Source organism: Mirounga leonina, unplaced genomic scaffold (assembly GCF_011800145.1).
Source record: "Mirounga leonina isolate KUSES-001 unplaced genomic scaffold, KU_Mleo_1.0 Mir_151, whole genome shotgun sequence".
Taxonomy (NCBI): domain Eukaryota; kingdom Metazoa; phylum Chordata; class Mammalia; order Carnivora; family Phocidae; genus Mirounga; species Mirounga leonina.
Window position 1 is genome coordinate 55143863 of NW_023270377.1, and position 23937 is coordinate 55167799.

The window sequence follows — 23937 nt, forward strand, 5'->3', positions numbered from 1 at the left end:
TACTACTTGATAGTTAGGCAATTGAAAATGACAGCACGGAGCAAGTCACTGCAAAATTCTATACTAACCCTGGTTACACTCCTGGTGAGCCGCCTGACTTCAGGCAAGTCTCTTCTTCCTTTGAGGCCTCATCTGTATCACTTATAACAAGGAAAATCATTGTCCCCAAGCTGCTTAGTAGAATTGCAGTAAAACCCAATTTTAAGTATGTGTGTGCTTTGTAAACTGCAACATACAATAGAAATATTAGTGGAAAGTGAATTTTAAATAATTTATACCTGTTCTCACAGAAGCAAAAAATTTCCACTCAGCAAGAAGTATTTTTAGAAAGAGATTTTTGGTTTTCATGTGTGACTTTTAAATTTAACATCCAACTTGCTGATTTTTAACATCATGAATTTTTATATTTTGCTAAAGTCCCTGTTGTTTCATCTGCTATTAGGCAGGCAAATTCCCCAAAGGAATGAAAGCATTAAATAAAATGCTATACACACTACAGCAAAAACTTCCATCCATTTCCCAACAGCTGTTGCTTTTTAGAGAAACCAAATATTTTTGGAAAGGGCCACAAACATTCTGGATTCAAACCATTTATTAGCTTTGGAAACATAACATGCAGTCATCTTGCCAGTCTTAATCTTGCAGTTCCATTAAACACACCACAACTGCATCATAAAACAGAAAAGGGAAGAATTTATAAACAAATAAAGCAGTTAATTGGGGCAATAAAATAGCAGTTCCCTCCCAAGTGTGGAATTGCTGTGTTTCAACCTACAGAACCCTGAAATCCACTTGTCAGGAGTCTAGTGACTAGCAGAACCAAACACGGATCAAAGATTTCAGGACTGCTCCCGGGTCGGCAATGCTTACCTCTGCCACCACACCCTCAGTACCTCCTGCTCCCTCACCTGGCATTGCTGCAAGTCTTTCCAAGGAGCGGAGCAACTCCAAGCACAGTACTCTCCCAGTCTCTGTTCCATAGCTCAGGTTCCAGCTGAAGAAGGAATCACTGGAAGATCCACAGCTATGGCTGCACCTGCCACAAAACACTCAGGTGGAGGGATGGAGACATCTTCTCAGACGTGCTTCTGTTTCCTGGGCAGCGCGGTGACCTGACAGTGCTGTCTGTCTTGTGCACTGCGCCAAGACAAAAGCAGGCTTTGGAGCCATATGAACTGGGCCAGAATCCTACCACGGCCTCTTGCCTACTTTATGACCATGAGCAAAAGCAAGATTTTTAACCTGAGTTTCATTCATTTATTCATTCAACACAGATTTATTGAGCACCTACTACATACCATGCTCTGATCTTTAGATTTTTTAGCAGTTACATAGCAATGCTAAATCCTGACTTCAGAGAGTTGTTGTGAGAATCAAGTGAGAAGAAAATACATGTATGTTCTTATATATATATGTATGTATATACCCTTGCAGATAGTATGTGCTCACAAATATTCACTCCATGCATCCAAGCAGCATATGAGAATTATATTGTGTGCACAATTAAAATTATATCTTGCATAGTTTTGCTTTTATTCAAGAAAGAGACAGAAAAGACTTAAGGTCCCCGCCCCCCTCCATAAATGAGGCCTGGCTTCACTCATGTGAACTGCAGAATAGTCAGAGGGATCTCAGCTCCCACTCTGAGAGGCCCTCTGTGGCAGTGGGATGGAGCAGAGCCAAGTGGTCCATGTGGGGAGTGCACTCATGACCTCTGCCTTGTTAACACCCAGGACCTGCACTCTTTCCCACCCCTGGAAATGTTTACAGTCCATGTATGTGATCAGATGCACACACACACACACACAAACACACACAATCTAGCAGGAAATTATGCCTCTTTGTAGAGGTCTGGCTTTTAGCATGTTTTGTTTAAACTCTCTAGAGATAAATTGCCCTTTACAGTTGTTTAAGAGCTCCCATAATGCATAGGCGAGAGCTATGCCCAAAAGATGCTCTATTAATGACTTATAATGCTTATGAACAGTTATTTTCCTGACTTAAAAAGAATGAGATTAGTATATGGTACTCTTATAAACTACTTCCCAGGTCCTAAGTCAACCTAAGAGAAGGGAAATACCTGGCAGTCAAAATCTGTGTGAAGCCTGTGTAAATGCTTGCTACTGCTTGAAATCTTTCTCAGACACAGCAACTGCACGTGGGCCTGCATTAGAAAAGGTCACCTAGGACACTATCGATTGGAGTTAGAACCCAATATTAGCCCTAAAAAGGAGGCGGGGGGGAGGGCAGGGGGGAATAGGAGAAATGAAAAGGACTTAATCTCTTCTCCAGGTTAGTATCTTAAATACTTATAATTCAAAGATTTCCAGGTTGTGCAGGCAACATGTTGGGTTAACTGGTTTCCAAATGTACTGGGATTGCTCAAACCTAAATGAACTTTTTATTTTTGGAATCATATGTTGCTGAAGAGATTGAACCCATGTGTCTCATTCATTTGCACACTGGCTGTAAAAACATCTTTAAGTAATACTCTGGAAAAGATCCGTAAGCCTTAAGCAAGCATACCATCTCCTTCCCCTTCAGACCTACCGAGGCACTGTGTGGGTGACAGTGCCTTCTTGTTTCTAAGCTTTGCCTGCTCCTGTCTCCTCCTACATGTAAACAAAACTCCAGGGAACCGGGAGTCATTTGGAAGGCAGTTGGAGTGCTGTCCTTTCATCAGCTCACCTGGTGCTCTAATAAAACATCCAAGAAGCCCACATCTGGTAGGTAATAAAACCCAGAGCAGAATGAAGATGCCTGGCTGCTAACGTGCTCTAGCCACCAGACAAAGCCCTCGCGACATTTTTTTTCAACCAGTGCTGATGCCAGGATTTTAATGGGGCAAAGCTGAGAGCCCTCGTTCTATGTATTTCTCCTGCATTGGGTTCACTGGCTATGCTGCTCCCATGCCATTAAGGGTTTCCTCCACAGCACCATCAAACCGGCTCACAGACCAAACAAGGGAAATGTGTCTTAACATGACAGAATCAAACACAATAACACTTATCTCATACTCCCATTTCCCCGGGGTGGTGGTACTAAAGGGCGGATCTTCTTTTTTCTCCACCTCTTCTTAGTCTCCCAAATAAGAATGAGTGTTAGATCTCTTTGCAGGAAGAGACAGCTATGCCAACCGCAGAGGACATGATCTGACTGTCAACAGTGATGGATGAGATTCTGTACATTTAATAAATATAAATGTCATAATCCAACCATCAAATTTAATAAACAAAAATACCACAAACCATCTTTCCTCTCTGCTCCATGTGCTCCTTTAAAGCTGATAACATTAGAACACATTTTGCCCAAGCTATAACCTCACCATCTGCCTGGCTCAACTTCTGAGGACTTGGTACGGGCTAGAAAGAAAAGCAAATGACTTCACACTGAGAAAAAAAGGAGGGACGGGGGCCTGGATGGTTTTTTTCACTCCTCCTTTTCCTCCTGACCTATTTGTTAACTATAGAACCAGATGTAACTATCTGAGCATAAGTTCAACCCTCAAGAATTATTAGGGAGGCAGATCGTGGAGAACATTTTTTTGCATGAGTTACACGAACAAAACTCAAAAGGCTGCTTCCCCAGCAAGCTGCATTGTGCGTTTCAGGGCTTTGATTTGAAAATGTGGAGATGAGATGCAGACTGACTCATTAAGGATGCACTTTTTTTTGATGGCAAATTAATAATAATCATAACCACAACAATAAACACATAAGAGAAAAAAAAAAACAGTTTCATTCCTTGGCCAGATTCAAAGCTCTAACTGGAAGGGGTTCTTTATGTTGAGCTCAGGACACCTCACTGGCTCAGGGAGTGATGTAAAGGGGGAACCCAAGTCCAAAGAACCTTAGAAAATGTCTAATATGAAGATAGAGAGAAAGATATGCCAGATCTAATTTTTTTCAGTTCCCTTTTATTGAGAACCTGCTATGTCTTAAGTACTTTAGATACGTTTTTACAATTTAATCTCATTGAGTTCTTTCAAGAACACACACCAAAAGGTACTATTAACCCTATGTAGAGGCTGACGTGCATAGAGGTTCTATAACGTGCTCAAGTTTACAGCACTAGAATGGGGGAGAGCTGGTTTGACCTACTCTGGAACTGCTACTTCTTCCTCTCTGGGGTACCTCAGTTTTTCTTTGGGGAGCTGCTCCTCCCTCCTTCATGTAGTTTGACCCCACCTCCCAGTTCCAGGATTCACATTTATCACATCTGGCTCCAAGCCCACATTCACAACCACTCTGCCATGGTGCCTGGGAAATAGATTCAGATGCTCCAGCAACACTGGTAGTTGGGGTCGTTGTCTGCCATAGAAAGCACATTTCTTCATACCTAAAAATCCCCAAGGTATTCAAGCTAAATCCAAAGGGACCGTGGGTTTCGGGACGTGTCTATTCGTTGTTGCTACTCTCATGCCTTCAGAGATGTCCAGGCAGCATCTTGTGCAAATATCTGCACAAGAGAAATCATCTGACTGCTTCAGAGAGTGGTGTAGTTTTCTTCTCTTTAGTAACCAACCCACACCCTTCAGTTCTTCAAGCCTCACACCGTACACAGCATGTTTCCTAATGAAGCCAGGGAAGCTGAGTGGCCATCTTGCCCCCTGCCGGTTCCATGTGTCCAAAAGTAGGCTTGGGTTGTCCAGGGCCTGGCACATGTCTCCGTGACTAGCAGAGAAAGTAGTTCTGCCCTAAGTCAGAACTAACCCAGCAGGGAGGAGGAAGAGAGGGGCGGTCTGTGCACATTTATCCATCTAGGCAACCTCTCTGGAAACCCTGAGCTCCTGGGTTCTTTAATATATAAAACCCAGAAACCCGCAGTACTGGGCAACACAAGAGGCAAGAGGATGGAGCCTGAGCAGAGGAGTTCTTTTGCTTGAGTTGAAATTTCTCTACATTCCCTTGGTAGACAGTGGGGAAAAAAGGCAATGGAAAAATCTCGAGATTTTGCTACCAAATTACTACTGGGACATCACATTGCAATTGAAAAATGTTATTTGGAGCTGGGTTGGATCTCAGATTGTAAAGGGTATCTTTCCCTTCTTAGTTTTGATCATAAGGCAAGTCATTTTAGCTAGTGTCACAAAAATGCAATAACTTCAGTGTAACAATTATTGTTCTTCCTCTTGAAACAAATATTGCTGCTTACCAGAGATGATGACAGGGGTGGGCAAAACTCTGCAAGAAACAGTCCCTGCCCTGAAAGCGAAGAATCGAATTTACACAAAGGCCATGGTCAATGCTGTAGTTTGGAGACTTCTACAATTTTCACAGCATGATTTCATACCTTGAAGGCCAACGTTTACTATTGCAAATTTCTGCCTTCCAGAGTCTTCTATGATTAAAAGAAGAAGAAGAAGAAGAAGAAGAAGAAGAGGTGGGGGAGGAAGCTCAGAAACCACATTTTCCATCCCTAGTGCTCTCCTCCCCAAAATGCATAAAACATTTGCAGAGGTTGGAAAGTAGGGAGGAAAAAAGATAGAATGCCTCCCTTCCGTTCCGATCTGTCCTTTCTTGCTTGCCAATACCTTTAAAAAAAAGTAAGAGATGCAAGGGATCCTGTGGTCTGCTGGAGGAAGGCTACCTCTCCTCGGGGCCATATTCCTATTAGCACCTAAGTCAAGAATCTGGCATCTGTTCTTAATTATCCTTTTTAATTCAGAATATTAAACAATGAGCTCAATACTCTGCCTTCTTAGTTGAACCTTAAAATACCCATGTCGTTTTAACTGTCCTCCTTGGGCTCTGGAATCCAGAAAGGTCAAGTGTGCTCCCCAAAGATGCATAGCAAGGGCTTAGAAATTAATCCTGGACATCTGATTTGTTTCTAACTCTACATGAGTTAGCAGTAGCTGACTAATAGCAAACTTATTTTGAAAATGCTTGCTAGCTATTTTTCCATCACTAGATATTACCTGGTAGTTTGCCTCATAAATATTGTATCATTATGATTCCTAATATCTCTGTCAGAGTTCTTAACTTTTATGATAATAGGCAACTTGGAAACACTTTGCCAGACATTAGGCCATAATGTACAAAATAAGTGACTTACAAATGGGTTGCAGCTATCTAAAGCATGTCTGGTAAACAAATAACTGATACTGGACAACAGTGAAAATCAAAGCTTAAGTGCTGTCTTTGTGAAATGAAATCAGGACTGCTTTCTGGTTCTCTGTCTCACCATGAACTGCTAGAGCAGCTGCTCTCCTTTTCATTAAAAACAACCCCTTGAACAATAAACCCAGGAGGAAGCTATGGGAGGCAAAAATACAAATACGGCCCTTCTCTAACAACACCCACTACACTATCTGCTGAGTGGCTCTGCTAGTGTAGATAGAATATCAAAGTCGCTCAATTTTAATATCTTTAAATTCCAAAAGTAAAGTACTCCCATGAAGAATTAAGGCCATTCACTGAGGGTGGAGACCCAGGAATAAATTACTCTTTGGGACACTACCACCCAAGTTCCAATTGAGAACAGTTTTATACAGATGAAACCAGATTAAAATAAATTTTCAAGCATAACTTTGAAGAGAAAAGGACGTAAAATTTTAAACATTCAAATGTTGGAAAAATTGCAAGTAGAAGGATGAAAGGGGTTTTGCTTGGATGGTGGTGAGGGATTTGGGCTTTTTAAAAAATTTTCTTTCTTTTAATCCTCTGCCTCATTCTACCAAAGATTGGAGACAGCTTAAAGAAATAGAATAGGAAACTATTCTTAAAACTTGAGGGAACCTAAATAAAATTCTTAGATGAGAAAATACTAACTCCAAGAATGATATTAGCAGAGAGGAATGTACACCATATGGTAATATAGAGTTGCTCCCAAGCTTTCTCGGAGCCAAAATAAAGGGGGAAACAGAGTCATTTATAAGATTCAGCATGTCAACAAGACAAAAACAAACCAAATGTTCAGGAGAATCACATTTCCTGAAACTGAGACCTGGAAGCATTTTTCCTGTGGCATCTCCTGAAGAGGATGCAGGCTGATGCCCAACAGCATGGGTGCAGCAGACGTAACCAGAGTTGCTGCAGGCAGGTTCATCCGGCACTGTTTGCTATGGCATCGGGCCAAGGTCTGACTGAGCGAGCACGACTCTAAGGAAGGTGGGGTCCTGTGTTTCAGAACAATATAACAGAGTGAGCTTCAATCCCGGCTATGCCTCAGAATCTTAACTGGGGAGTTTTAAAATATCCTGATACCCTGGCCACATCTTAGGTCAATTAAATCAGAATCTCTGGGGATGGGTTCCAGGAGTCTGTATTTTTTAAGAACAGTTTCCCAAGTGATTCCAGTGTGCAGCCATGGTCATGGGGCCTTTGCGATGGATGCTTTCCTGTTGTTCTCCCACAGGTGCCTCCCGATTCTACTCCCCCACTGTGAGGCCCAGGGCAGTATACAAGACTCACCACAGTTTAGAGCTTTCATGTCACTCCTGCCTTTGTAAACAGTGGTTTTGACCATAGCCATCTTCCTGGAAGGACCCCCTCCCAACTATCTGTGCCTTGGCTATGACAGCCTCTGCTGTCAATCTTCATTGACATCTTAATTCAAAGATGACACCAACTGTAATCTTTGGGTAGGCATTTGACTCTTTAGTCATAGTCACATACTGACACAAATGATTCTTCTTTTTTTCTTTTTCTAAATAATGTAGGACAAGTCATGCATTTTGACAGGTGCTATAGAATGGCTCACTCAGTACCCACTCCATCCCTTCACCTCTCCCTCAATTTCCTCTGCCCTCTGCTAGAAGGGCTGGAAAATTAACATATCTACTCAGCTTCCCATATAACCAGGGTTCATGGTTCTGATCACAGATACAAGCAAGATCCTTTGGAAAGACTCCTATTCCTAAGTAAAAAGACAAAGCTTCATGAAGAGAGGGTTTGCTTGACTCATTTCTTCCTGCCTGGAAGCAGCCAACTTTAAATCATATAGATGAAAGGAGCACACGAAGGCTAGGAAGAGAGAACACAAGTGATGACAGGGAGCAACGGCACCAGCCCTAAACTGCCTATCCTGGGAATTTTTATTACATGAGGAAAATAAACCCCTGTTTGGTATTAAGCCACTGTAGTCAAGTTTCTGCTGCATACAATCACATGCAAACCCAGGCAACACAGGTATGGTACCACTGAAGAAGGTGGACTAGAAGAGTGTTTGTCAAACAGGAAGTTAGAGTTCAATACTGAATCAACCTAAGATAGATATGGAGATGCAGACATGGAGATAGATGGTAGACAGATAGATGGATGGGTAGATAGATACATACAGATAGATTTATTTCAGTAGAAATGAAGGGTGTCACTAATCTACCCAATCTCTCCTCATCCACTACAAGTTAAGACGGTTGTGTCTTTCTCTGCCTAAGAATTAAGAAAAAATAGGGAGGCTTTTCTTGTCTAAGGATCATAGAGAAGATGAGGAAGGGGAAGGACCCCAAGGGTTAGAGGTGGTTGATGTGCAGGGAGACCAAGTAGTGGACAGATGGTAAGGACCATGACCTGGATAGCTGGCAGGGTGCCCCATGGCTGGACTGAGGTGGGTGAGGGAAAGCTGTGAGGGCAGCTCTGTGGGCTGCCTTGACCAGTACTGCCTGACAATGCTGAATAGCACCCCATTTAGCAGAAGGCTCACTGGAAAGATTAAGGCCACCATGAGCCAGGACCATGGTGTTTCAAGGTTTCCTGGCACCACTTAAATTCTCAGATGCTTGTTAATTCATTAGAGGTGGAGGGACTCCTCCAAAATAACAGATACCGGACTCATTTTGATGAGAGAGGAAGAATTAATATGACTGGAAGAACAAAGAGTTGTGAGAGCGGATGGTTCTTGGATCTTCACGTTGGAGAATTCATTCTTTTTGCCCCGCCCATTATTTAAAGAGGTATTCATTCTGCGGTATAATCTTTGGGAGCAGTCCAGTCATTGAGGATTATATTTATCAGAAGATAATTAAACCTTGGAGAAAAGGCTCATATTTATTTTCGACCAAACTAGAGAAAAGGAGTGAGAAAGCCAGTTGCCCCTTCTGGTAAGGCTTTAGTGTCATGCAACTGGGGAGTAGAAGGGACTCTAAAGACCATCTGGTCCCACTACTCACGTGATGCGAAAATCCCCTCCCCAGCATCCCGGCATTGCACCTGCAACTCTGACTTGAGCATGCCTTCAGCCCACAAGACACTGTGGACACAGTGGCACAAACAGTAAGTAAGGGCACAGACTTTGCTCTCCAGACACTCATAATGAAAAAGTGAGAAACAAGTGCATAAAGATTTGTAACAACACTTGGTTTTGGTGGGAAGTGGGGTTATGAGACGGGGCAAAGTCTGGACAAGGATCTGCAGTGAGGGTCTGTTGGGGGTGGGAGTCAATGAGACACTGTTCAAAGGAAACTCAGGGAAAATCTTAGTAGAGTGGGGACAGACTCCACCAGTTGTACGACTTTGCTGTGAACTCAAATGGAGGGAAGGTAACAGGAAGGTCTAACTCAGGTGAGAACAGGAAAAGGAAAAAGAGGTGTATATATTACATATATATGAATGTATGAAATACTCTGAGGAATGCTCTATTCACAATTAAAATCCTACTTCCTACTCTGCTCTGTAATATTCATTTTCCCCAGGAAGATTACTGCATTTCATCTGGAGTTTTGAAGTCATTAAGAATGCACTCAAGTTCTTCCACCACCTTTGTCCAGCAATAAACATTACTGAGCCCAGCAGCAGTCAGCTCTTCTAGCAGTATGTGAGGGACTATTGGGGGAATTTGAAAATTTTATGGTCTGAAAAGTGGGCCTTAGCACTTTAGCTTTTATTCTCTCAGAGAGCTTATAAATCCCTCTTCATTTAGCAGTTTTCATGAAAGTGACAGCTTTTGTTAGTCAGGCTAAAGCGAGATTAGAAATAAAAATTTTAACCATTAATCCTCTCTGATTAAAGTGAGACCAGAAATCAAATTGTTACCAACTGTGTGCTAATTTCAGCTTAATTCTTTGGCAAGAGGCATTGGAAATTTTCAACTCACTGCACTAATTCACAATGCCTTACTACGGATGGCAGAAAGTCAAGGTCTCCTTTCCTCCTGGGTCCAGGGTGTGAACAATGACTATTTCAAAATCAGTCCAACAAAATATAAACATTAAATTCTTAGCTATGTTGTTGCTCAGCCATCACTTTCCACACCACTCTCTCCTCCTACTCACCACCAGCCTTCCCCCACTCCACCAACAGCTATGAAAAAATATCTCCCCAGAGACTAGAGAATCACAGCTGAACGGCTGGCCTTTCGGCATCAAACAGAGTGTCTGCAGCATTAAAGCAGGTGTCACCCCCACACAAGCCGTTCCTATTACATACAGTGCTGGGAGGGAAGGAAAATCTTCATGCCAATAAGCCACATCAATTCATCAATCAAAATGAATTCATGCACTAATTAAACTAGCAAAAATTTAAAAAGGCATTTGTGTTACAGACGGGAGAGTGGAGTGGGGAGGGAGATGGGAGTTAAAATTCCAGGGAAGTGAAAACTTGACAGACACAGCACCAAATAGAGAAGGCAGTAAATACATGACTGGAATTAATAGCAAGCCTCTCCTTAACTTAAAAATAATAAATAAATAAATTAATTAATTAATTAATTAATTAATGGCACTCACACATGCCAAAAAAAGGGGGGGGCAAATATTTTCCTGGTTGGGCCAAAATTGACATTAACAGGAGTGCCCTCTGTACTGTGCACATTCATTGGGGAAGCCTGTGAGTAAAGTAAAACTCTATCCCTTTCTTCATATCCACTTGTCCCTTAATACTTAACATTTCTCCTACTGCCTTTGATGACTTTCCAAGTCTACTAAGTGCTGTTGCATGGTTAGCACACTGCACAAAAGCTTGGAGCTGAGGGAAGAATGCAGGCTGAAACCTAATCCGCGCTCTGACAACAAAGTCACATGTTCTGGCATGGGGTTGCTATCATTAGGAAGTAGTGCCTTTTTCTTCATAAAAGGTGCCCTCTGCTTGTGCACCCTTAAGGCTGTGACCCCACAGAGGTCGGTGGAGGTCCTGGTCCTTGCTTTTATTTACCTCTCTTGTCTCCTCTGTTTCTGTTTCCTCCCTCTGAACTTTGAACTGAATACTTCTTCAGCTGTTTTAGTATATCATAAATACTTGAACAAAGAAAAAAAACTCAATTATCCATCCAAGTGTTTCATCTATATGACACCAAGTACTGACATACAGGGAAATATCTTAATGCTTAGTATTGTGTAGACAAAACATCTGGTTGATCAACTTAGTTCATGTTTCTTTCAGATGCTTCACTACCACAGAAATGCTCTCATACCCACTATCAGGCTGGATTCGCCTGTGTAGAGTGCAAACTAACTAGTCGTTTTTCTAGGCTAATTCAGTATAGTAGGGGCCTGAGAGATAATAAAGGGACAAGGGGGCTCTTTTCCTCTTAACACTAAATAAAGAGCATTTAGCCCATATGCTAAATATTATGGGGCGAGAACTTTTCATCTTTACTCCAATTGTTCTGATGCTTCATTTGACAAGATTCTTTCCCTGTCTCTTGTCTGTGTTGTATTTAGAGAAGAAAAACTTCAATATTTGCCTCAATGACCAAATTTTATACAGCCTTTCAGGTTCACCTGTTTCTTTTAAATCTTGCTCTTCAAAAACAGGAGTCCAGTGGAATGAACTTCCTAAAGTTAGTATTAGGGCAAACAAGTGGCCCAATCTCAGCTATCTTTGTTTGAAATGATGGAGAAAAATGATTATATTAAGCATGTCATCTGAATCTAGCCTTATGGCCAGGGCACTCTATAACATCCCCATGGCAAATGTCATTCTCCCCATTTCCCACAAAGAGAAGCAGTTGCCTGCAATGCTAGGTCCGTGGTCAGACAGTGAGTCGACAGCGTAACGGGAACTTTCCAGATCTTCCCAGAATTGGCCCCCAGACTTGGTGCACAAGGGGTGAAAACTAAAACTCCTTTTCTTCTCCCCAAGGCAGACCGTGAAACTGTAAAGATGAGCGGGCATTTTGTTTTATTTTGGGTAATAAACTGTTCTTTTCACAGCAGCTGGCCCTGGGGGAGTTTCAAATAGCACGGCTTGGCTACAGCTGTGGGTGTGGCCCGGCTCAATCCAAAGGCAGCTTGGAGACCACAGCTGTGTCAGGCAGAACGGATCTTAAACCTTCCATCTGGGCTGCACACTTTCAAGTTCACCCCCAAACAAGTTGAGTCATTTTCACAAACCAGAACCCCGCAGAGGTTCTGCTCTTCCTCTGCCCGTCGTTACTTGGGGCACATCCGCTATGCCCAGAGACTGACCTCCCCCGGCCCCCCATGTGGCTCAGGACAATTTCTGAACCATCCCTTCGCTAGCCACGCGAAGACCCCGCATTGGGGTCGATAAAAGTGGTCAGCCTTTTCATGGAGGCTACTGGGTGGTAGGGTGGGGGGGGGGGGGTTTTGTGTTTTGATTTTTTTCATTAGGGTTTCTTGGGCTCTCGGTCCGCTCTGACAAGCGGAATACGTCCCTCCATCCAGTAGATCCGTACACACTTCCAGAAAAATTTTCGAGGGTTTTCTTTGAGGCCCCGCTTCCAGCTGGAGCAAATAAATGACAACGTAAGCCTCCAGCAGCGGCGTCCAAGCCCGAGGACGGAAGTGCGCCCCCTGAACCGCTCCTCACCCTCCGAGTGAGGGGAACCACTTACTCCTTTGTCTCACTGAGGAAAGCACGTGGGCTTGGGAACGGCTTCTTTTCTGACTGGACGACAAGTACGTCAAAATGGGCCCCGTCCGGGAGGCCAGAGAGAGAAAGCGCCGCGCCGGCTACACGCCCGGGCGGCTGGGTGGCGAGGGCGTTCCCGCGCGGCGGAGGAAGCCCTGCAGGCCGCGCCGGCGCCCGCGCGAGGAGCCGCCGCTAGGGGGAGCGCCGCGAGCCCGCCGGCCTTTGTTCGCGCGGCGGCTGCGGGGGAGGCCGCGGGGCGCGCTCGGGCCCTCGGCGGTGGGAGGAACCCGCGGGAGTCGGCGGGGACTCCCGCTGTGGGGGGCTGTGCGCCTCCGTCTCGCCCCGTCCCACACATCCGGCCGTCGACGCGGTCCAGTCCCCCCAGGCCTGCGGCGCCGCGACGTCCCCTGCGCGCCCAGGGGCTGGGGACCGGGACGCCCTGGGGGTGCAGACAGAGCGGGCGGGAGCCACCAGACAAAGCCTGGGAGAGCGCGAGCGTGAGGGGGAGGGAGTGGGGGTGGGGCTGTGTGTGTGCGCGCGCGTGTGTGTGTGCGCGCGTGCGTGTGCGCGTGCGTGCGTGCCTGTAAAAGAGAGGGAGGGAGGGAGAATAGAACTAGAGAGCAAGACGGGAGAGGGAGCGAGCGAGCGAGCGAGGACAGTTCAACCCAAGTCAAAGCTGAACGCTGTCCCCTGGGAGAGGCACTGTCCTTCACAAGGGCCCTGCCGTTGGGTGCTTGTGAACTGGTGAAGAGTGAGCTGCTCATTTCAGTACAAGACAGATGGGTCTGTAGGTATAGCTAACATGACAAATATGCACGGGTCTTCTCAGGGATCCTCCTTCCTAGAAAAGGGAGCCAGAACTTCCCTCAGACAGTTGCAATAGCTTATCTGTGGAGTGTCAGGCTATCCCCAGAAGAGATTCCATGATGGAAGGCTCTGGAAAAGTGATAAGAACATAAAGTTTTTTTCCGCAGCTAGCAACACTGAACAAGTTCTTGGGACCATGGCCACTTTCTTCTCTTGCTATGCTTTCTTCCTCTCCATTTCAGCCAGACTGCCTGGTATTCCTCTAGAATTGTAAAGCCTACATCTTTCTGCAGCCAGGGCCAATTCTGGACAGAGTGACCCATCTGCTGATGACACCAGGAGGGAAAGACTGAATGTGATCCTGGGAATGAAGGTCATTAAGAACATTTTCAGATCGACTTCCCTTAGCCTGGAAGTGGGGGAGAAGCGATAGAAGTGTGGTCACTCAGGTTTAAACACCAGCTTCGAATTTTAAACTCCATTCAGGGTACAATAGGAAATGGAGCATGTGCTTGGTTAGCTCATTTCATTTAAGTTGAGCTCCTTAACTCCTAAAATAAACCATTTCTTTCATATGAGCACGGGTGAGTCACTTGATCTTCTTTTCCTTATTCATGAAATTGAAGGATTGGATCAAGGTCTCTACCAGCTCCAAAATTAGAAGAGTTATCTCTGTTCAGGAATTTGCAGAGGAACATTCCTTATTTAAATGTCTGATGCAATCATGGAATGAACATGGAATACAAATTTTTAAAAGAAGAAAATGCAGTAGCATAGCATTTTCTCCAGCTGAATCTCCCTTTCCAAATTTTTTATGTCTAATGTTTATAATTCACTGTTACATGAGGTCACATCTAAAATAGTTAATGCTCCTTAAGTGAGAAGGCATTGTTACCTTTGAGACCCAGTGCGGAAATCAACCAGGGAGACCTATGGGTGAGATGATTTGCTGTTCAAGAGGAAACCATTTTCCTGCGCTCAGAAAAGACCCGTAGACTTTATTTTTTTTTAAAGATTTATTTATTTTAGAGAGAGAGAGAGCGTGAGTGGAGGGAGGAGCAGAGGGAGAGAGAGAATCCTCATGCAGACTCCCCGCAGAGTGTGGAGCCCGAGTGGGGGGGTGCTCAATCCCAGGATCCTGAGATCATAACCTGAGCCAAAAATCAGAGCTGGCCACTTAACCAACTGAGCTACCTAGGTGCCCCAGCCTCCTAGACTTTAGAATCCTTGGGTTTTTAGTACCAAACCCTGCAGGATGTAGGGGATTTTTCAGAGCACCTAATTCTTTTGTTCGTATTTTGTCCTCTTATCACTGTTGTATAAGTTTTGGGGTTTGAGGACAACAGAGAGAGACAAACCCAACTTTGTGACGAGAACATTTCTCAGTATGCACGTCAAGTATTAACAGTTGTGAGAATGTCCATGATTAAGGCTGTTTCACCTAACGTTCGGCTAAGTTGAGGAATTTCCAACGGTGAAATTTAAAGTCTGTGGCTAGGGGCACTTGGGTGGCTCAGTTGGTTAAGTGGCTGCCTTTGGCTCAGGTCATGATCCCAGGGTCCTGGGATCGAGCCCCGCATCGGGCTCCCTACTCAGTGCGAAGCCTGCTTCTCCCTCTCCCACTCCCACTGCTTGTGTTCCCTCTCTCGCTGTCTCTCTCTCTCTCTCTGTCAAATAAATAAATAAAATCTTTAAAATAAATAAATAAATAAATAAATAAATAAATAAATAAATAAATAAATAAAGTCTGTGGCTAATGAGGAACACAAGTTTTTTTTAACTTCATGTTTAGAGGGTAGTTCTTTAGCCTCTCTGTTGGAACTATGACAGTGTGGGTCTGATAAAATATGACTTGGTCTCAAACTATCAAATAGCATTATAAAAATGTTTGGACTAGATTTAGTTCTCCTAAAAGGTGGCAGATTGATAGAGCATGGATAAAGCAAGTCAGCTTCCAGGAATGATTGCTTCGTGAGAAAGGGGGCCCTTCTTTCTCCAGAGTGACATGGACATTCCCAGACAACCTCTTAACTTGCAGAGTTCTCAAAGCATGACTCCCAGCTTCCTTCCCTGCTGAGGCCTCTGGCAAGAGTGGAAATTCCTCCAGGAGTTCTGTAATGGAATGGTACCTTGCTGAAACTAGGGGTCACCGGGTCATTGCATTCTAATCAGCCCGAAGCCAGCAAGGCTATCACCATAGCTGAACCCTCCAGAACAAGCCTGTGAAATATGTTCTCCGAGCCCTCTGATCTCCTTGGTCGGCCACCTCCCTAAGTGGTTTCCCTCCCCCTCCCTCCATGTTCTCCCACTGACCACAGCCCCACCCTGCTGGCAGGGCCTCCTGGTCCCACTCTTTGTCTCTTTCCCTTTCCTTCATCCCCTTACCTCACTGCTCTTCTAGGTACATTTCACCTCATCTATGTGACTGATGCACCTAAGGCTCGTGGCTCTGTAAAGCAGGAATGGATCTGTCATCATTCCATAATTCCAATACATTCCACAAAGTATTTTAACTGTAAGGGTTGACTGACTCCAAATCATTGAGGTATCGCTTCTTCAAAATACCGTAAGTTGCTTTTAACTCAAGACCTTTTATGGTTAAGAAAATGAATAAAGGTTTAGTGGAGACAAATAACCCTGCACTCTGGAAGAAATAATCTATAGCTCTCTAAATAGATCATTTATGTGGATATGCATGTGTTCATAAATGCATATAAAGTTCCAAACAATACCAGCTAGATTTTCCCCCATGGTTGGTCTCTTAACTACCTCCATATCTGTTTTGAACCTTAGCACAGACTGGTCGAAGGAAATGTGTCTGCCTTGTTCACCTTCTTCCTCATTAGGGGACAGTTCCCTTTGGCATTTTATTGCTGATCCGCTAATTACAAGAAGTTCTGTCTGTGCCCACATGTTCAGAGCTCATACTTTACAGAGTGGTCACTCTCTCTTCTCTCGCTGCCATCCCCTCTTCCCTTCCTGTCTCCCTTCTATAGTGACGGGAGGGATTTTGCCAATTATTTTGGCTTTTTACTAGATAGAATGATTTATGGACTAAGCACCTTGCCCACCCCTCAGAAGTCATTCCCCCATGGTCAGTTTCCGGTTTGACTATTAAATGTTCCTTCTCTCCCTTGCTCCCGTGGTTGCTGCTGTGGTTTCAGCTGTCCAACAGCCATCTCACTGGGAAATTGTTGGTTCCTCACGTCACGCTGGTTTCTGAAAAGCTCCTTGAGTATCTTCCCAGAGCCGGCCCAAAGTCAGGAGCCCGAATCATCAGCCAGACCGCATGACCGCCCCTTCAAGATGGCCCCAATCACTTTTCTTTCCACAAGGAAGCAAAACCATCAGCCCCACCTTCTGACTGGCCAACATTTGTATAAAAATGAAATCGGCCCACATATATCGACTGCGAGCATTCTTAGCAAAGCACTCTGCTAGGCACTAAGTAACCAGATACAGGATCAGGTGAGGTTTGCTAAGAACACTGCAGAATTTCTGAAAATAGCTGCAGGAAGGGAAGAGAGCTCCCCGAGGCTAGGCTGCAGCGAATCCTGGAAAGCGGTGTGTGACCCCAGAGGTCCAGACGGCCAACCGGCTTCAGCAGAGCGGCGTATTTTTAGAGTTCATTTAAACCATTATGTCGTGTACGTTCTCTGTCTCTTTTTTAAATGATACATCACTGCTGACAGTTGGCATGTACTGTTTTCATAGCTTAGCCTTTATAAATATTACGAGCACATATCACAGCAGTATTGTTATAACGAGTTACAATGATGTGTTCTTTGAGAGAGTGCCAATGACTGGTTTATATCCTTGGTGATGTTGCCGCATCATAATAAATGTGGTATAAATCTTTTCCAAGGTTCAGCAGTTCCTTTAAGCCAAGAACACTACATGTGGGTTGTTGGGTTCCCCGTGTCGCCCCCAACCTTTGAAACCCCTGCTTCCTCAACGCTTTGATATACAGTCCCCAATTTTGAGGATGTTAATATGGTCAGTGATCTAACCACACTCCTTTAATAGAGGGCAGCCTTTATTATAATCTGGAAATAATTTTCATCTCAACATCACCAACAGCCAAACATAATAAAATATGTATAAGTCAAGTAACATTACACAAGGGCTCCAGAACACAGCCGCCGCACATCCGTGGGTCTCAGGGAGGCAGGGAGGGAGGGGACATCTCCGTTTGCTGTCACGGGGGTGCTGTCATTGTTGGGGACACATGGGAGAAAGCAGTCACCCTCTACTAAGATGGCTCTGTTATTGCAGAGGAAGGGCAGCGGGTTTCCTCTGTGAATATCAGGAGCCGGAAGAAGGGGCAGAGGCAGGGAAATAAGCAAACATGTCAGACGCAGAAGGCTGACAGCCTTCACCTCTTCCGGCCGTAGCTCACTTGCTTGGTTTGGACAGGTGGTCTTGATCCCCTTCTTTCTACCATATGGGACCAGCGTAAGGACAGAAATACAGACCTTTCAGAATGGCGCCAAGTCCACGCTCGCTATTTCAGGGCAATTCTGGGTAGGAGTGACACAGCCACAGTCCCGCCTGCCCTCTTCCCCTGAGTCACTCCCTGTGGGAGGACACCAGCTCTGGCCCTCGAGCACCTGATTTGTGTCCACAAAAACAGGTCCCAGACACAATGGTCCCTTCCGAGTAGGGTGCGTTAGAGTGATTAGTTGGGAATTGTAGGTATACTGAAAACTGAACAACTGAATCCTGAGTCATTAAATCTTCATTTAACGCTGCTAATTGTATACATGGGCCAAGAGCTGCCTTCAGATAATCACGCTCAACAGAAACTGCCTGTGGAAGTAGAATTGATCGATAGTCAGCTGTCCCAAGCTTGAGGTGGTAATTCTTTTGCAAAACATTAATCTATTCTATATCATCAGTGAAACCACGCTTGAGTCAGAACAAATGCAGGAGAGAGTTTTGGGGGGATGCATAACAAGGCCAGGGTGAAAACTCCCTGTAAGGTACGTCCTTCATTCAGGATCTAAATCACCTCCATTCCTGACTAGGCTGGGGTGACTTCATTACCTTTTCCTGTGAATTATTAATACCAGAAACACTGAGCCTTGAGGCAATGGTTGGAGAAAACTCTACGCATGGAGGAAATGAACCCCACCTATTTTCAAGTGCTTCTCCTTTTCTTTCCCTGGAATTTCCTCAGTCCACCCCCGCCCCCCCGCCAGCTTCTTAATTGTTCGTGTGTTTGAAATAGCTGGCATTGGGCTCATTAGTGGATCTAGTGCTATTGCTTGAGTTTGCTTATTCTTTTAGAGATATCTTTTTGAAAGGAAAACCTAGTTCCTATAACTTTTTTGCAGCACATGTCCCAAGTCTCAAGTGACCTGAGGATGTGAGTTCTGAGTAAATTCTCTGCCTGCTCTTTGCTTTGCTGAAAAAATAAACAGGTAGGTGAAAAATGACTTCCACCAATGGACCCTTCCTGTTGCCACAATAACCTGTAATCTTAAAAGACAGATGCTCAGATTTGGGGTGCCAGGCCTCCCGCTCTCACTGCACAGCTCTCCTAGGCTTTATCCCTGATCCGGTCCTTCCCAACCCTTGGTGCCCCCAGCACTCTCCTTTTGGATTCCTCCTCTCTCTCTCTGATCCCCTGGAGGACACTTGGTCTCAGGACTTCTCACTTGGCCTCTTGTCCTCACACCTGTTCTCTAGCCACAAATGCCCTCCCTTGACTGTTCAGACATAGTGAAAGCATCTTGCTCAAAATTAATTTTATTATACTCCACATTCCCCCGGCCGTCTCAGCTCTCAGCCTACAGGAGAAACTAAATAAAATCCAAAAGATTAAGCCAAAAGAAAATCTTGCATGTGTGTGCAGTTCTTAATGCCCTCAGTACATAGACCAAAGAAAACTTGGAAAATTGGAGACTGGAAGAAAACTGTGGACATTTTTTAGACCATAATTTCCGAAGTAGACCTATTTCAGAAGAAAACTGACAATTAAGTCACTGACCCTGGGTTTGAAGTGGGCTTCTAAGCCTGAGAAAAGATGTGTTTGACCGAGTAGGGGGAAAAGGTTCATGAAGCTTCTGGAACCTCAACCCTGTCTCAACCTCTTGAGGAATTAGGGATAAATGAAATCAGAAACATGTGGAATATATTTCCCTTCAAATACATGTGAGGCTAGAAATTAAGGGGAAAGTGTTCAGCTAAAGTTATTTAGGGTTTGGCTTTCTCCACAACATCTGAAAAATAGTTCAAGATGTCAGATGAACCCAAAGTGCAACCACGTTCACCTTCTACTGAAAATAGTATGTGTAGCAGCTGAGGGTAGACATGTTTAATGTCAAGTTAATAAAAGGAGAAAAAGATATGTTGGAGCTGAAAGGAGGAGGGAACGTTCAATACGCACAGGAAAGAAAATTGTTAAAGCTAGAGGAGTTTTAGCTAGAGGGAAGGGGCAGAGGAATCTGGAGCCCTAGTACTATTTCTGAGACATGTACCTCCCTGGGACCTAGGGTTCACTTAGCCAACAATGCTTTCCATGAGACTCTTTTGTCACCTGATTTTCCCTCAAAAGTTTAAGCTATTGCACTTTGATTATAACAGAGGTGACTTATAGGCACATAAGATAGGCTTGAAATGGGACTGGCTTTTAACTAGATGTCTTCAAAGAACCGGTGGGTTTTTATGCCTAAGTGGTTGAACTCTTAGATGCCCAGACACTCAGTAAGTCGGGACCACACTGGGCTGCCCTGTAAGAGAGAGAGCCTGAGACTTCTCTAGGACTGCCTATAGCAATGAGAGAGGCTCTTGGTCTATGGGTCTGCTGTTGTCTCTGCTGGGACCCAGAGGATGGTAGAGCCATCCCTCCACTGGACACAGAAGGACCAGCTTTCTTTAAAGCCCGCAGTCTACACTTTATGACCATTTCTGCTGTGCCCACGCTGTCTGGATTGATGGACTCCATGGCCCCGAACTCCCCTTTTGAGCTGGCGATCATTCTCTTTCTTTTCACACTGGACCTCAAAACATGAGATAGCAATAACATTCCCTTGTGCCCTTTTAACACTTGTGGAGTCTGGGACTCTCCATAAAGGGGACAAACCTGCGTCTTGCTCCACCTGTAAAAAACCAGAAAAGAAGCCTTAAATCAGACTAAAACACTTGATAAAACTTAGAGGTGGGAGAACAGGATCAAATGATTATGTCCCGTAGGATGCCCTTGGAATCTGGGGACATGAACTTGGCTAAATCTCTGAACATCTTTTTATTTCCATTTTGCCATCTATGAAATATGGGATAACAGTGTCTGCTCTGCCGGTTTCCTAAAGGGATTTTTATATGAGTAAATGAGATAAAATGTGTATAGGTGCTTTGAAAGACGTAAAGTGTCCTCCAGCACTCCACGCCTCTCTTCTGAGCTCTGAGTGGTCTATTTGACATTTTTACCTGAATGTTCTACTAGTATCTCACACTTAGCATGTCCAAAACAGATCTCTCGATCTTCTCCTACAAATTTCTACCTACTCCAACTTTCTCATTTCTGCAAATAACTCTACCACCCAACCAGAGGTTTAAGCCAGAAATTTGGGGATTTTCCTTGATACCTCCCTCTGCTTCCTACTGCCAATTCAGCACCATGTCCTATAGATTCAACTCCATTTTTCCGGAATCTGGACACTTCTCTAGCCCAGGTTCTATTCCCCTCATCTGAACTACTGCAAAAGCCAACTATTAGGCTCCCCGCTTCCTCTCCACCCTCACCCTCCTCCTCCCTCCTGCATCTCTCCCTACCCACTCCCCCCACCCCCACCCCCACAACGTCCATTCTCTTCACTGCAGCCAGAAAACAGTCTTTCATATTTGATCATGTCACTCTCCTGCTCAAAATGATTCAGGCTTTTCTGCTCCCAGGAACTTGAAGAAAAATTCAAGAACTTAAGAATTGAAAGAAGGCTCCACTATGTTGGGACTTAGGATGTGTGACTTACCAAGGTCTTGCTGTGAAACACACATGCAGGGCTAATATAACTTCAACCCTTCCCTCTTCACAATAGCTCTGACTGAGACCTGACAACTGGGTCCTCCCCAGCCAGAAGTCTTCACTGGACACCCCAACAACAGGTCCCCCCATTAAGAGGATGTATGTGTGTGTGTCTGCGTGTGTCTGCTTGTTTGTGCAACTTTTGTGCCTACCATCTGTTTACCAGCTGTACTTGCAAGAAGGAAAGAGGGGAGGGAATGAAATATAAGGAGAGAAATAACAAAGTGAGTTCTTTTCTATTTGTATTTTTTATTGGTAATAAGTATTTTTTAATGGTCTGAAAATTTCTCTCTAAATTTTGAGTATTTTCTTGATGTCCTAAAAATGCTGAATTTGGAAAAGCCTCAAACTATTTTACTAAGCACCTGAAAAGTTTCTGGAAAACAAATGGGTTTAGAATTTGGAATACAAATAACTCTGCAACATCCATATGCAAAGTCTTGGCTCCGTGGATTATCTAAGACAAAATTTTGATTTAAAACTGACTTCCTCAATCACCCATTATTAGTGATTTGTACTCAAGAAAGATAAACTAATTTTAACATTTTCCAGAATGGAATATATTTAGAAAAGATAAATTCACTACCCGAAATATTTTGTAAAGTTTTACAAAGCTAAACATAAATGCTTTCTGAGCTATCTGTTGTTTAAAATTATTGGGTCAGAATTTTAATGCTTTTGGCCAAAGGCCATCTCAAAACTTTCAGAGTAAAAATTAAGTATAATGTAATTTTGAGAATAAGTCATATATTATAAAACAGAACAGAGCTAAAAATATTTCTAAAGCATTCAAAGATTTTATTTTCAATTATCTGCACTTTCATTCTAATCCAGGAACCCAAATGATCAAGTGTTAAGTAACTATATTTAAATTCTTGATGGCACCTTTCCTCAGTGATCTTCAAAAACTTCACAGACATGACCTGGTGTCGAGTACGATTAATCTCAGATGCAGAGGAGCTGGGTGGTTTGGACAAAGTGGCATAAGAACAGCGAAGGGAGGACGGTATGGGCCTCATGCGTCTTAGAACCTTGTCCCTTCCTCTCTGCCTGCCATGACCCTAACAGTCAGCTGTGTCATCCAATTTCTTAGATGTTTAACTGCAAAGTGAGAATACAAAGGCAGATGGTTTCTGGAAAATGCTTTCCACGTTCCAAAACACCTGATCCATGATTCTACGATTTAACACACCGAATCATCTGTAATGGGGAAAACCTTTAAGTGAATCCATTTAAAGCAGAAACTAAAAAATACAGAGTAAAGAGTCAGAGCCTGAGTAAGGTTTGAATGAGACTTGACTTTGAAAAACCAAACTAAGAATTATTAAAAGAGGTTAAGTTTATCATATTTTAAACTGGGGGTTATGATTGCATAAATTACTTTTTAGAACCAAGAATGAGACAAATGGGAGATTTTCCTCACATGATTTTTCTACCAAATTTATGATAGTATAATACCGCATTATGATATCCATTACTATGATAAAATTAGTAAAATATTTTGGAACTTCATTATTTTCTCAAGGGCCCTCTTCCTCATTTGACTTTCAAACATTTCTGAGGAATTACTATTCCATCATCATTCCTCTTGATTTTTTTCCCTCTTACTTATTGCTAATTTTTATGTTTTTTCCATTCCCGTCTGTCAACAGCTTTGTGTGTGATTCAAACAATTGTCAACATCGCTTTATCAACTTCACAAAATCCCCTTTTACAAGATTTGCGACTTCACTTTGCAATAGATTTATATTATTTTGTCAAAGTAATTGGCGAGTCTAGCATGAAGTAGGAGAGACATCTTTAAGTGAGGGCTAATTTTATAAATAAATGAATGACATTAGTGAACATTTTCATGTTATGGCTGCTTTTGCTCCTGTCCTCATTTTGTAATGAAAGGGACTTACTCAGATAATAAAGTAGCCTTGTATTTGTGAGTTCTGGAATCTACCTCTCTTTTTGTTTGCACAAAGCCATCCTACACAAAAATAAAAGATGTTTTCCTGATTCCTGATCCCTAGGAAAATTCCTATGAGAAAATACTACATTTTAGAAACATAATACTAATATTATTGGAACTCTCCTCATTTGAAAATTAATAAATGAAAGACTTGACAAAATAATGCTGTCTTAACTCTAAAACAATTGTCTGCTATTACAGCTTGTAGCAGAATTGTGATAACTGCCTTCACAAGATATTTCACAGTGAGATTTAAAATATTCTTGGTGGCAGAATCCACGATATCTTTATGTGAAAGATCATTTATCAGGTAATAAGGCAGCAGATCACCTTACAAGGTTGAGGTCATTTGTTTCTGAGAAAAGGTGGTCTCAGTGGGGCCTGTGTCCATATTA

At 43.5% G+C, this 23937-nt stretch overlaps 1 long non-coding RNA gene across 1 annotated transcript; it reads right to left on the reverse strand.

Annotated features, from left to right (window-relative positions):
• Positions 1-588: 588 nt before the first annotated feature.
• On the reverse strand, positions 589-12858 carry LOC118012297. Its single transcript, XR_004679675.1, has 3 exons — positions 12736-12858; positions 909-1137; positions 589-665 (listed from the first exon to the last, which is right to left on the reverse strand). It is a non-coding gene; the product is annotated as an uncharacterized LOC118012297 (long non-coding RNA).
• Between the last annotated feature and the right edge of the window lie 11079 nt (positions 12859-23937).